Source organism: Asparagus officinalis, chromosome 5 (assembly GCF_001876935.1).
Source record: "Asparagus officinalis chromosome 5, Aspof.V1, whole genome shotgun sequence".
Classification (NCBI taxonomy): Eukaryota; Viridiplantae; Streptophyta; class Magnoliopsida; order Asparagales; family Asparagaceae; genus Asparagus; species Asparagus officinalis.
The window spans coordinates 98,358,858-98,370,226 of NC_033798.1; positions in this window are offsets into that span (position 1 = coordinate 98,358,858).

An 11,369-nucleotide genomic window follows, 5' to 3' on the forward strand; every position below is an offset into this window, starting at 1 on the left:
GAGAGAGAGAGAGAGAGAGAAATGGGTATGCTTGGTACCAAGCATAAATTTTGTGCTTGGTAGTAAGATGTCTCATTCCTATCCACTCATTCAATTAGGAGGACCACATTCAACCCATGTGAATGTGGTCTCCCCATTTGAATGAGTGGAGGATAATATGCCACCTTGTTTGCGTCGAAAGTTAATGTATTCATTGCGGTATTCATTACAACTTCGGTCGTTACAATGAAAACAAAAAAATAGTCTTTTTATAAGACTTTTACACAATGAAAATGAAAGTTACAACTCTCGTCAAAACAAACGCAGAGATCGTTTATCGGTCTTCTGCTTGCGTGGGATCTTTGCCTGTGCCGGGGTTTATCCGTGGACCGCCTTTGATCTGGATCCGGTTGATGAAAAATTCGGCAGAGTTTCGTCTTCACCGAGGAAGTATTTGATTTGAAGCGCTGAGATCGACCAAGCGAAATCAGGGCTCTTCTCGAGATGACCAAGCCTAATCTCATAAGGGACGGACCGGGAACGGGCGTCGGATCTCTCGAACTCTCCTTCTTTATGCCGAAGAACTCGCCAAGATCTGTCAACCCTCGCTGAAATTCGTGCTCCTTTGACTCCACAATCCGGCAGCACCTCCTCGTCTTGATAATCAATCGCCCCACGAAAATGGAGGCCTTTGGTTCATATTTATAGGCCTCGAATGCGGTTATTTGGATGAGAACAAGTGATTTGACTCTATCTTCAGTTGACAATAGCCTAACCACGTTTGGGGATGATCTCAAGTCAGTTAAGAACCCCTGGAACAGATGAATCCTGCGAAAAACCATTTTAAAACCGTCAAAACGCGTTTCGGGACCTTACTGCGCGGCAGGACGATCCGACCCGCGCGGGCGCGGGTCGGAATAATCCGACCCGCCCTTGCGCGGGTCGGGTTGATCCGACCGTTGATCCGTCCCGCGCTCGCGCGGGTCGGTTTGTTCCGTCCCGCGCTCGCGCGGGTCGGTTTGTTCCGTCCTGCGCTCGCGCAGGTTTGCCGATTTTTTCTTCTTTTTCGTTCTCTTTCTTCGAGACTTGTCCTTTCGCGTGTTTGGTTCGCTTCGTTGATTTGTATGCTTTGAGTTGATTGACGCGTGCTAGCTGATTAACGTGCGCGTGTTGATCGACATACACGAACTGATTGTCACGCGCGTGTTGATCGACACGCATGAACTGATTAACGCGCACGTGTTGATTGACGCATGCGAGCTGATTGGCGCGCGCGAGCTAACTGTCGAGCGCGCGGGTCTCTTGGTTCGCCGTTTTGCTTCAGGCGCTTGTCGGCGTCAGATAATCCTCTTAGACTCGGATAACGATGTTCGTCGTCTTCTCTCTGTCTCGAGCTGTGTGCGGACACCTATAGGCATTTTAGACGCCTACAGACCTCACTACCAATCACAAATTTTATGCTTGGTACCAAGCATACCCATATTCCTCATATATATAGCAAAACTTGTAGAAATCAATTTACAGATGTAGATTGACCGTGAAAAAGGCTTGGTGTTCTTTGTTTCAATGAGGAAACTTAGAACAGAAGTAAATAACCTCGGCAAGGTGAGATAAATACTCTTCTCGAGATCAAAGCGACATTTGATCTTAAGGAAAGGGTGAAAGGCATGCAGATCTTTCGAAATCTTCCTCTTTATGCTGAAGTTTGCCAAAGTCTCCCCTTTCTCTCTCTGAAATTCGTGGCTCTCTCCTCTGGAATTCGTCAGGACTTCGCCAAAAGGTCAGATCTCCCCCTCACCCCCTGCATATGGAAGATAGGGGTATTTATAGGCTTCAGACGTCGTGTTTGTGGATAAGATCACATGATTTGAACATATCTTCAGTTAATAATGACTTTCTTGTATTTAAGGATATTTCCAAGGAAGTTAGAAAGCCATTGGAACTCACGAATTCTGAGAAATCCATCAAAAAATGCGTCGGGGGCACCCTCCCTATGCGAGACACATCGTGTGCCTCACACTTGGGTGCGAGACACACTTTGTGTCTCGCACATGTGTACGAGACACCTTTTGGTGTCTCACTTGCGAAACACATTATTGCGTCTCGCAAGTGAGACACATTATTGTGTTTCACAAGTTAGACACCTTATGGCTGTCTCATTTCACCGTTTTGTTGATTTACACGCTTTGTCATTTCGTCGATTCGCGTGTTCCTTCGCTTCCTTTTGGCATCAGATGATCTTCTTTTACTTAGATAACAACATTCTTCATCTTCTCTTCATTTCGAGCTGTGTGCGGGAGCCTACGAATAATTTTTGATACCTACAGATACCCCCTCCAAAGTTTTTAACATCCTCAGTCCTTTATCGAGGAGTCTGGAATACTTTGGATCAGATAGGCCCTGTCTTCAATTCTTGACTTCTTCAGCTTTCAGTCTACTTAGTATTTTATTGAATAGTCTAAAATTCTTCCGATGCTACGTTTATCGTCTGATCATTGTTGAAATCTTAAAGTGAAACTGGTGCGTTGATACCTAAATTAGCTTGCATTGTTGAATTGATACTAAACTGGTTATCTCGTTGAGAGTTTGTATCTGAATTGCGATTGAACTCCCAAAGGTAATTTTGACTTGGAAATTATCCTGAGCCTTGTTGTGATGAAATTGTTGACACATTGACTGCGTTGACCTCTGTTATAGCGTGAACACACTTTATACTCATACGTTAACTGGAGTCTATACAGTTTAAGCTCTTAAGGTGTTGGACGTGAAGGAGCAGTTTATACTCATATACTTATCAGAGTTTAGGAAAAACAAGCTGAGAATGCATCGGACACTCGCTAGTTGAGCTCTTTATGCGAGATTTGATTGTAGGACCAGCCATTGGTGCTGATACAACTACTATCTCTGAAGCTACCTCAGGTGCTCGAGTCATGAGACCAACTGATGAAGCTAGTGTGTCAGTGACTATTAAAGCAATGTTATGAAGGAGGAGGTTAGCAAGGCCTTGACTACCACCGCAGACTCCATACAAGTTGAGAGTGCATATGTCGTCACGAGCTGCTTATTATAGGATTTTTGGCAAACCCTTAGTCCTTAATAGATTTGATGAGCCTTTACCGACTACTGTTTGAGTCGGACTAGTATGTAAATTATCTAAGTCCGTTCTACATATAACGTTATGCTAAAAGAATGAACTCTTTTAGACTTAGTGCTACGATACTGAATACGTAGATTTTGTCGTTTTTATGAAAATGTACCATTTGGCAACGCGTGTTAGGCGTAGGCTTATTTCTAATTAGGGATCAAGATAAAATTTCCCATGCGTGAAAGGCATGGACTTTGGTCGTTACGATGTTGAATACGTAGACTTTATCATTTTCACGGGAACGGATCACCCGACAGCATGTGTTAGATACAGGCTTATCTCTAATGAGAGACCGAGATAAAGTCCCCTATGCCAGAGAGGCATAGATTCAGTTGTTATTAAGTCGATAATAACAACTGTCTACACATGTGGACTGGCTACACGTGTAGACTTTTGGAATTTTGTCTTCTCTGGGGCAAAGACGAACCTGTTTTGTCTTCTCTTGGGGCAAAAACAAATCCATTTTCTCTTTTCTTGGTGCAAAGACAAACCCGTTTTGTCTTCTCTTGGGGCAATGATGAACCCGGTGCTGGAGAGAAAGAATTTTATATTCTATCTTTGACTGTCTTCTCTTAGGGTAAAGACGAACCCTATACTGGAAAGGAAGAAATTTATTTTCTATCTCCGGCTTTAAAAGAAACTCAAAATGGGATCTCCACTTTGAGAATCTGGAAAGGTAAAACTAAGAGTGGAATCTCCACTCTGAGAATCAAAAGATTCGGATAATCCTAACCGTCGGAATGTTTGATTATCCAATCTAAAGGTGGTCTTCTCGTTTATTGAGAATGAATTTCTCTTTTGACCCTAACTGCAGGAATGTTTAACCAAGTGGAAGTTCGAGGCAACCCTAATTGTAGGAATATTTGATCGCTCGATTTGAGTGGAGACCTCTTGTTTATCGAAAGAAAACTCTGGTTTTGACCCTAACTGTAGGAATGTTTGACCAAGTGGGAGTTCGAGATGATCCTAACTGTAGGAAGGTTTGATCGCTCGATTTAAAAGTGGATATCTCGTTCGTGGAAGGAATTGAGAGGGGATTTTGGCTTTGGTCCTAACTGTATGAATATTTGACTAAGAAACAGTAAGAGTAGAGGTACAAATAACAGTAGGAATGTTAACTTGTACAAATCACTTAGTGGGGATTTTTTTGGTGTCAAGTTTATAGGGACTTGACACAAAAAGGGGTTTGACAATCGCCATAGATCAGCAGATGGTGATTTTGAGTGTCGTGTCGGGACTTCAACAGTAAGAGTGTTAAAGGCTTAGACACAGTGGGAGTTTAAAGGGTTTTAAGCATGAAGAATTTTGGTGGACCCACCGCCAGTTAATTTGATCAGTAAGGGGTTTTGTGGTGGAGGACCGTGAATCATTAAGCACTCCACAATTATACCATGAGAGTTTCGTGACGAAAGATTGACTAGATGTAGTCATTGAATCTCGTCTTAACAAAAGAGCACTCCAAAAACACAGCGGGAGTGGATGGGATTGATCCTGGTAGGGGTGTGCAACGGTCGGTTCGATTCGGTTTTTACCAAAATTTGAACAACCAAACCAAACCGTCTATAATTCAAAACCGAACCGAACTGTTGCAAGTCGGTTCGGTGCGGTTCGGTTCGGTTTGTTCGGTTCAAACTTCATCAAATTTCTTATCAAACAACAAACTGTGTTAAAAAAATATCAACAAAGTAGGAGATTATGAAGCATTAAACATTAATATAATGATATTGTTTTCAACCCATAATATATCAACAAAGTAGGAGATTATGAAGCATTAAACATTAATATAATGATATTGTTTTCAACCCATAATAATTCAGAAAATGAGTTTAGGGTTTGAGTCTTTGACTCTTTGGAGACGGGTCGGGTAGGGTTTGAGATCAGAATGGGTAGTATTGCACTATATTCGGTCGGTTCGGGTCGGTTCGGGTTGAAAAGTTTTCAAACCGACCCGAACCGCCCTACTCATAAAATCAATTTTTTTGGGTCGGTTCGGGTTGGTTCGGTCGATTTTTTTGGTTTGGACCGAACCATGCTCAGCACTAGATCCTGGCGATTGACACTAACCCAGGATTGTGGGTGAAGGAAAGAAGACATTTCGTTATCTTTCACTTCGCAAGAGAATCCTGGTTATCAGGAAGATGCCGATGACTGAAAAGGGTTTTGGCAGCTCGCTCCTAAGTGGGTTGAAGCAGATATGATGTGCTTCATCCTTGAAGGATTTTAGAGTCACAGTGAGAGTTTTGTGAGGAAAGATTGACCCGATGAAGTTATTGAATCTTATCTCGACGAAAGAGTACTCGGAAAATCACAGTGGGAGGGTTTTAATCATCTTGGAAATAATAAAATAGCCATAATGGGAGATTCTTAATCATTTTTTAATCATGATTAAGAATAAATTATTCAGATGACTGGTCTTCGTCTTGAATAATCAACTGATCTCGGGTTATCCTTAAGAGTACCATATGTAGTATTCTCCAGGAACTTCCCATATCGGGTTATCCTTAAGAATACTATGTGTAATATTCTCTAGGAACTTTCCATGTCATGTTATACTTAAGAATACCACACGTAATATTCTCTAGGAACTTTTCATTGGTGGGCAACGCTGTTACGGAAGCAGGTCTAGGTTCCAGACTTTGTATTCTCCTCGAACTTCGTATCGACCCCCAGCTTTTTTTGGCGAAACTAAGTCTAATAAGGAGCATATTATTTTCAGCCATGTTGTTGGGTTATCCTTAAGAACACCATGTGTAGTATTCTCCATGAACTTCCTGTTGTTGAAAATAAGGGAAGTAGTTTAACATCGTATACCTGTCGGAGAAACATGGAGAATCAGTTTATACCCGTGTACTCATCGGAGTCTGGGAGAAGTACTTTATACTCATATACTCATTGAAGTCTGTGAGAAACAATTTATACTCGTATACTCATCGGAGTCTTCGTCGTTCTCATTTGGCTTGTTTTGTCGTTATGATACCGGCGTCAACCAAGACTTGAATACTGTCTTTAAGGGCAAAATAGTTCTTGATCGGATGTTGAACCCTCCTATGATATGTACAGTATTTTGGATCTGAAGTCTTGCTAGCTTCCTCCTTATTCGTAATAGGTGGCAGCTTGATTTTTTTGTTAGCGAGGAGGTACTTAAAGATAGATGGAACTTCATCATCTTCAAAAGAATTCTCCTTCTGGGACCTCGGATCGGAAGTCCTCTGTTGCCTCCGGAGTTGCTGTTGTGACGTTTTATTGGCATTCACAGCAGTTACAGGTGCCGTCGGTTGGCTTCTCTCAGCTTTCTTTCTTTTGAGAAAGTGTCAAACTTGTTCTCCACATACCTTCAGTTCCTTCCAAGTTTTGGATGAGATAATCCCTATAGCTTCCAGAATGTCGAGGGAGAGATTATTATGGCACATCTGCAGTATGAACTCTTCCATGACTGGATCCCAGCAATTCATTGCTTTATTGCGGAAGCGCTTGACGAAGGTGTCGATTGACTCTCCGTTCTTCTGTTTCTCATCTAGAAGAGTTTCGATTGATACCTCAGTGCCATCGTAGAAGAAATTACCGAGGAAGAGACTTTCCATGTCATCCTAGGTGTTAATGCTCTCTGGCTTGAGGCGTCGGCACCAATCGAAGGTGACCCCGCAAAGGGTACTGATAAAATCATACCCAAGTGAGACTTGAAATAGATCAAGTGCTGAGTAGAAGAGCCTTTCCAGTCGAATGGCGTGAAATTGATCAAACTAAACTTCAGCGGGTATGGAATTGACTCCCGCTTTCTCGGATATGGGCAAGGAATACCGGTCTTCTTCACCTCTTGTACAGACATCAAGGCGTTGACCTTGTTCTCAAGCTCTTCCATTGTTTTATTATCTTCATCCTTATTTTTCTTCAGGGGACGTTGAGGAGGATCAACCGGACTACCCCCAGTGTTATTGCTATTGGGAGGAGGTTCAGCAAAAATGTGTTCATCCATATCTACGTCACTATCATCTGTGTCATTTTGAGCACAACAGCTAGATTCATCTCGCTGACTTGGTTCATGTTGTTAAGACTGAGTCTGCAACTCCCTCATCTGCTACATGGCTAATTCCATCTCCATCTTCATTTTAGCTCGAATTTCTTCTTGCTGCTTAGCCAGAGCTTCTTGAAGCATTTGAGCTAGCTGATCAGGAGTGATGGTGAATGCCTCGCGGGTTAGTCCCATATTAGACATTATTTCGACTGAAGCGACTGCAGAGTAAGCGTCCGATACTTCATCATCTGAGGATATTCCTTTATGCATCCTTTGATAATTCCTATGTCTGATCGTTCCCATTTGGAGCTGAGTTATACACTGGGATATCCTCGGATAAGAGTCGGGACTGGAGTTAGTCGAGCACCATTTTGACTTTCCTTTTTCATTTATCAGCCATATTAATGCTGACTTCTGGGAATTCGGCTGATCTTTTCTTGCGAAAGCATCTTGATTTGGGCTTTCACGCTTCGGAGGAAAGCCTTTGCAATACCAAGAACCTTTGTGGATCGGTCTTGGAATAGCTACACTCTGATAATACTACTCTGATAAGCCTCTCGCATGGACAATGAGAGCTTGTCTCTCGAATAGTCCTCTTTCGAGATTTCTTCACACCCCCAGCCTGATAGTACAACTCATTAGTATATGTTGTCTAAAAAATTACTGCTGATAGCTGATCCCTATCAAATAGCGATGAAGAAAGTTATAATCTGATGGCTTTCAGAAGACTACAATTTGTAAGCTTTCATGTAGATCGATGAAAGCTCTAATTCAATAGCGAGAGTTACAATATGACGACTCTCATATTTCATGGAGCTAAAGCAAATATTACAAAATGATAATATTTGTAACGCTCTGACAAAAGAGATTACAAGTTAACGATCTCTTCAGTCCAAGATGCATAACTAATCTCTGCATCGCAGAAATGAAATGCAAGTGGCCTCGTTCCAGAGGCAAAGCAATGCAACCACTGCGTAATCTAACTACAAACGCAGCTCAAACCCAGCCACAAATACAGCTCAAATCTAGCTGCTAACGCAAGTTCCAAACGTTGCTGATGCAGCTTCCAGATGCTGTCGATGCAGCTTCCAGACATTGCAAACACATCTTTCCAACGCTGCGCTCGAACGCAATATTCGTGCCCATAACACAATTTTTGCGTTTGACTCGTTCAAACATGACCTGAACGGTTTCAAAACCATTTTCTACGATCGTGCCCATAACGCAATATACGCTGTTGTACGATCATCTGGAAGCATATCCGGAATAAGGAGATAAAACCTATTACTGTAGAACGATTGAGTAAGGAAGTTGAACCCACATGTAACTGTGCGAACGTTACAAGAGTTTTGTTATTTCATGTAGCCGGAATAGGGAGATAAAATATATTGCCGTAGAGCGATTGAGTAAGAACCTTACAAAAGTATCACTATTGTATGTGGTGATGCATACATATGTACAATGTGTAGTATGTTTCTATGTAGTTTACTCATGAGTAGAGTACACAATTTGGTACATGATGCGCATGATATAGTTTATGATGATATTTGAGCAGGTTGACTTTTCCTTATGAGTTTTCTAGCTACCTAAGGGTAGTCTGAGATTTAGACAATTGTTTAATAATAATTTCCATATCGAGTATGCCAGCTAACTGAGGGTAGTCTGAGATTATGAAAATGGTTCCTTTTGGTTGAGGTTTGAAGAGTTTTCCTTTATGTAATGTTTTCATTCATAGGATTGGAATTAGTATTTAGACATCCATAATTTGAGACATGGTATATATATGAGGGTTTTTTTGTTTTGATTATTTCGCTCGACGTACTAATTCTCGTGTTGTGGTCTCTAAATACTAGTCTTCATTTAGCATTTTATGAATGATTTTATACTTATATGTATTGATTCTTGTAGGTGTCTAAAATTGCCTATGAGAGCCCACACGAAACTCGAAGCAATGAATTGGCGAGACAAGAAGACTCACCTAAGCAGCTCGTGCGCGCCGGTCAACGCGCGTACGTCAACCAGCTCGTGCGCGTCGGTCAACGCGCGCACGCCAATTAGTCCGCACGCATCGATCAACACGCGTATATTAACTAAAGCGCGTTCGATGATCGGTCTTGCGGCGAAGCATACAAGTCAACAAATCGGTCAAACACGCGAAAAGAGAAAATCTCGGAAGAAAGGGAACATAAAAGAATGAGTCGGCAAAACTGCGCGAGCGTAGGACGGAATAAACCGACCCGCGCAAGCGCGGGACGGATCAATCTGACCTGCACAAGTGCAGGTCGGATCAATCTGACCTGCACAAGTGCAGGTCGGATCTGATCCGACCCGCACAAGTGCAGGCGGATCTGATCCGACCCGCACAAGTGCAGGTCGGATCTGATCCGACCCGCACAAGTGCAGGTCGGATCTACCCGACCCGCGCAAGTGCAGGTCGGATCAATCCGACCCGCGCAAGCGCAGTACGGAACCCGAAACACGTTTTGACGGTTTTGATGCTGTTTTTTGCAGGATTTATCTATTCCAGGGGTTTCTATCTGACTTGATATCATCCCCAAACGTGGTTAGGCTGTTGTTAACTGAAGATAGAGCCAAATCACTTGTTCTCATCCAAATAACCACTTCCGAAGCCCTATAAATACAAGCCTAGGGCCTCCTTTTAGCGGGGACGAATATTTATCAAGACGTGGAGGTGCTGCTGGATTGAGGAGTCAAGGAGCACGAATTTCAGCGAAGGCAAATCAGATCCCGGCGAACTTCAGCATAAAGAAGGGACGTCGGGCCGTCAAGGAGCACGAATTTCAACGATGTATATATAAATGTTATCAATTAAACTCTATTATCAAAATTTTGAGAATGCTATTTAAGAGGACTAATTTCTAAGAAAAACAATTCTCTCTAAAACATATTTTTTTATATCAATAGAAATACAACTATTATATATAAAGCTAAACTAATTTCCAAGAGAACTACATCTTTTGCTTGTTTTTCTTGAATCAGATTACATTTGCATCTAAAGCCAAGAAAGCAAGATGTAAAAAATAATTGTGATATGCGAATACTTTAAGGTAATAGCAAAATTGACCAATATCATAATGTATCATTTATGTTGATAAATTCTCAAGCTAATAAGAAAAGTAGACATTTATAGAAATAAATAATTAGTTTCTTGAGAAGCTCTTAAAAAAATCTTAAAAGCACTTGATGTGGAACCATAAAATTCTATCCATCATAAATTCATGTTGGGTATAATAGCTGAAATCGATGGATCCCAACCAAATTCTTTCTGTTTATATGAACTGGAAAATAAAGGAAAAATTAAGGTCAACGTGGGGAAAGTTGTTACCTTGATTTTTAGATAGAGGAGCCATAGCTGAGAGATTCTTACTACAGTGTTTGAAATCGAGATTAAGTTCAAATTAAAATTTTAAAACCTGAAATTAGAAAAAGGGGAAAAAGATAATTCGTACAAATAGCGAATAATTCCAATCACAAAAAATATCAATTCATTCCAATCAAGCTCTCAAGTTTGTTACAGTTTTTCAACACTAAAAGGATCAACTTAAAGCTATAATGTGGTTTTTCCTTGGTCCTAAAAGAACATACTACCTAAATAAGCAATCAAATTTTGCTGAGTAAAGTATAAAAATCAAAATTTGTTGATCGAACCTCCAATTTGATAAAATAAATACCTCGAGATTTTAAGGTGAGCATGGAGTCGTTCTAGATTAAAGACCAAGAGAAAGATAAATCTCCATAAAGATTCTCAAATTGATCTTCTTAACTACAAATCCAAGCAAGTGAGTCAAGAATAAACCTCTCTGCATAAAGCCTACTGAGATTTTAATTGTACAGACCATTCCTGAGATTTTATTTCATCCTGATTAATTGATGCTTGGGCCTTCACCGAACACAGGTCGTTTAAAAAATTTAATTAAAAAAAATCATAAGATGCTCCCAATCCCTCGTCAAACCATCGACCAAAATAAAAGATCCAGCCAATAAGCATAAACAAAATCATTAATGACAGCCAAAATACAAAACATCCTCAAGATCTTCTCATCTCATTGCAATCCCATCGCGATCATGGAGGCGATGACGTTGGCGGCGGCGATGATGGTGGATTTGAGGTCACTGAGGCTGATATTGCCGTCACGGTCGGCATCGAGGACGTCGACGTCCCGACGGATGTTCGACGGGTCGTCGCTGGCGGAGGGGAGGGGGTAGCGGCGG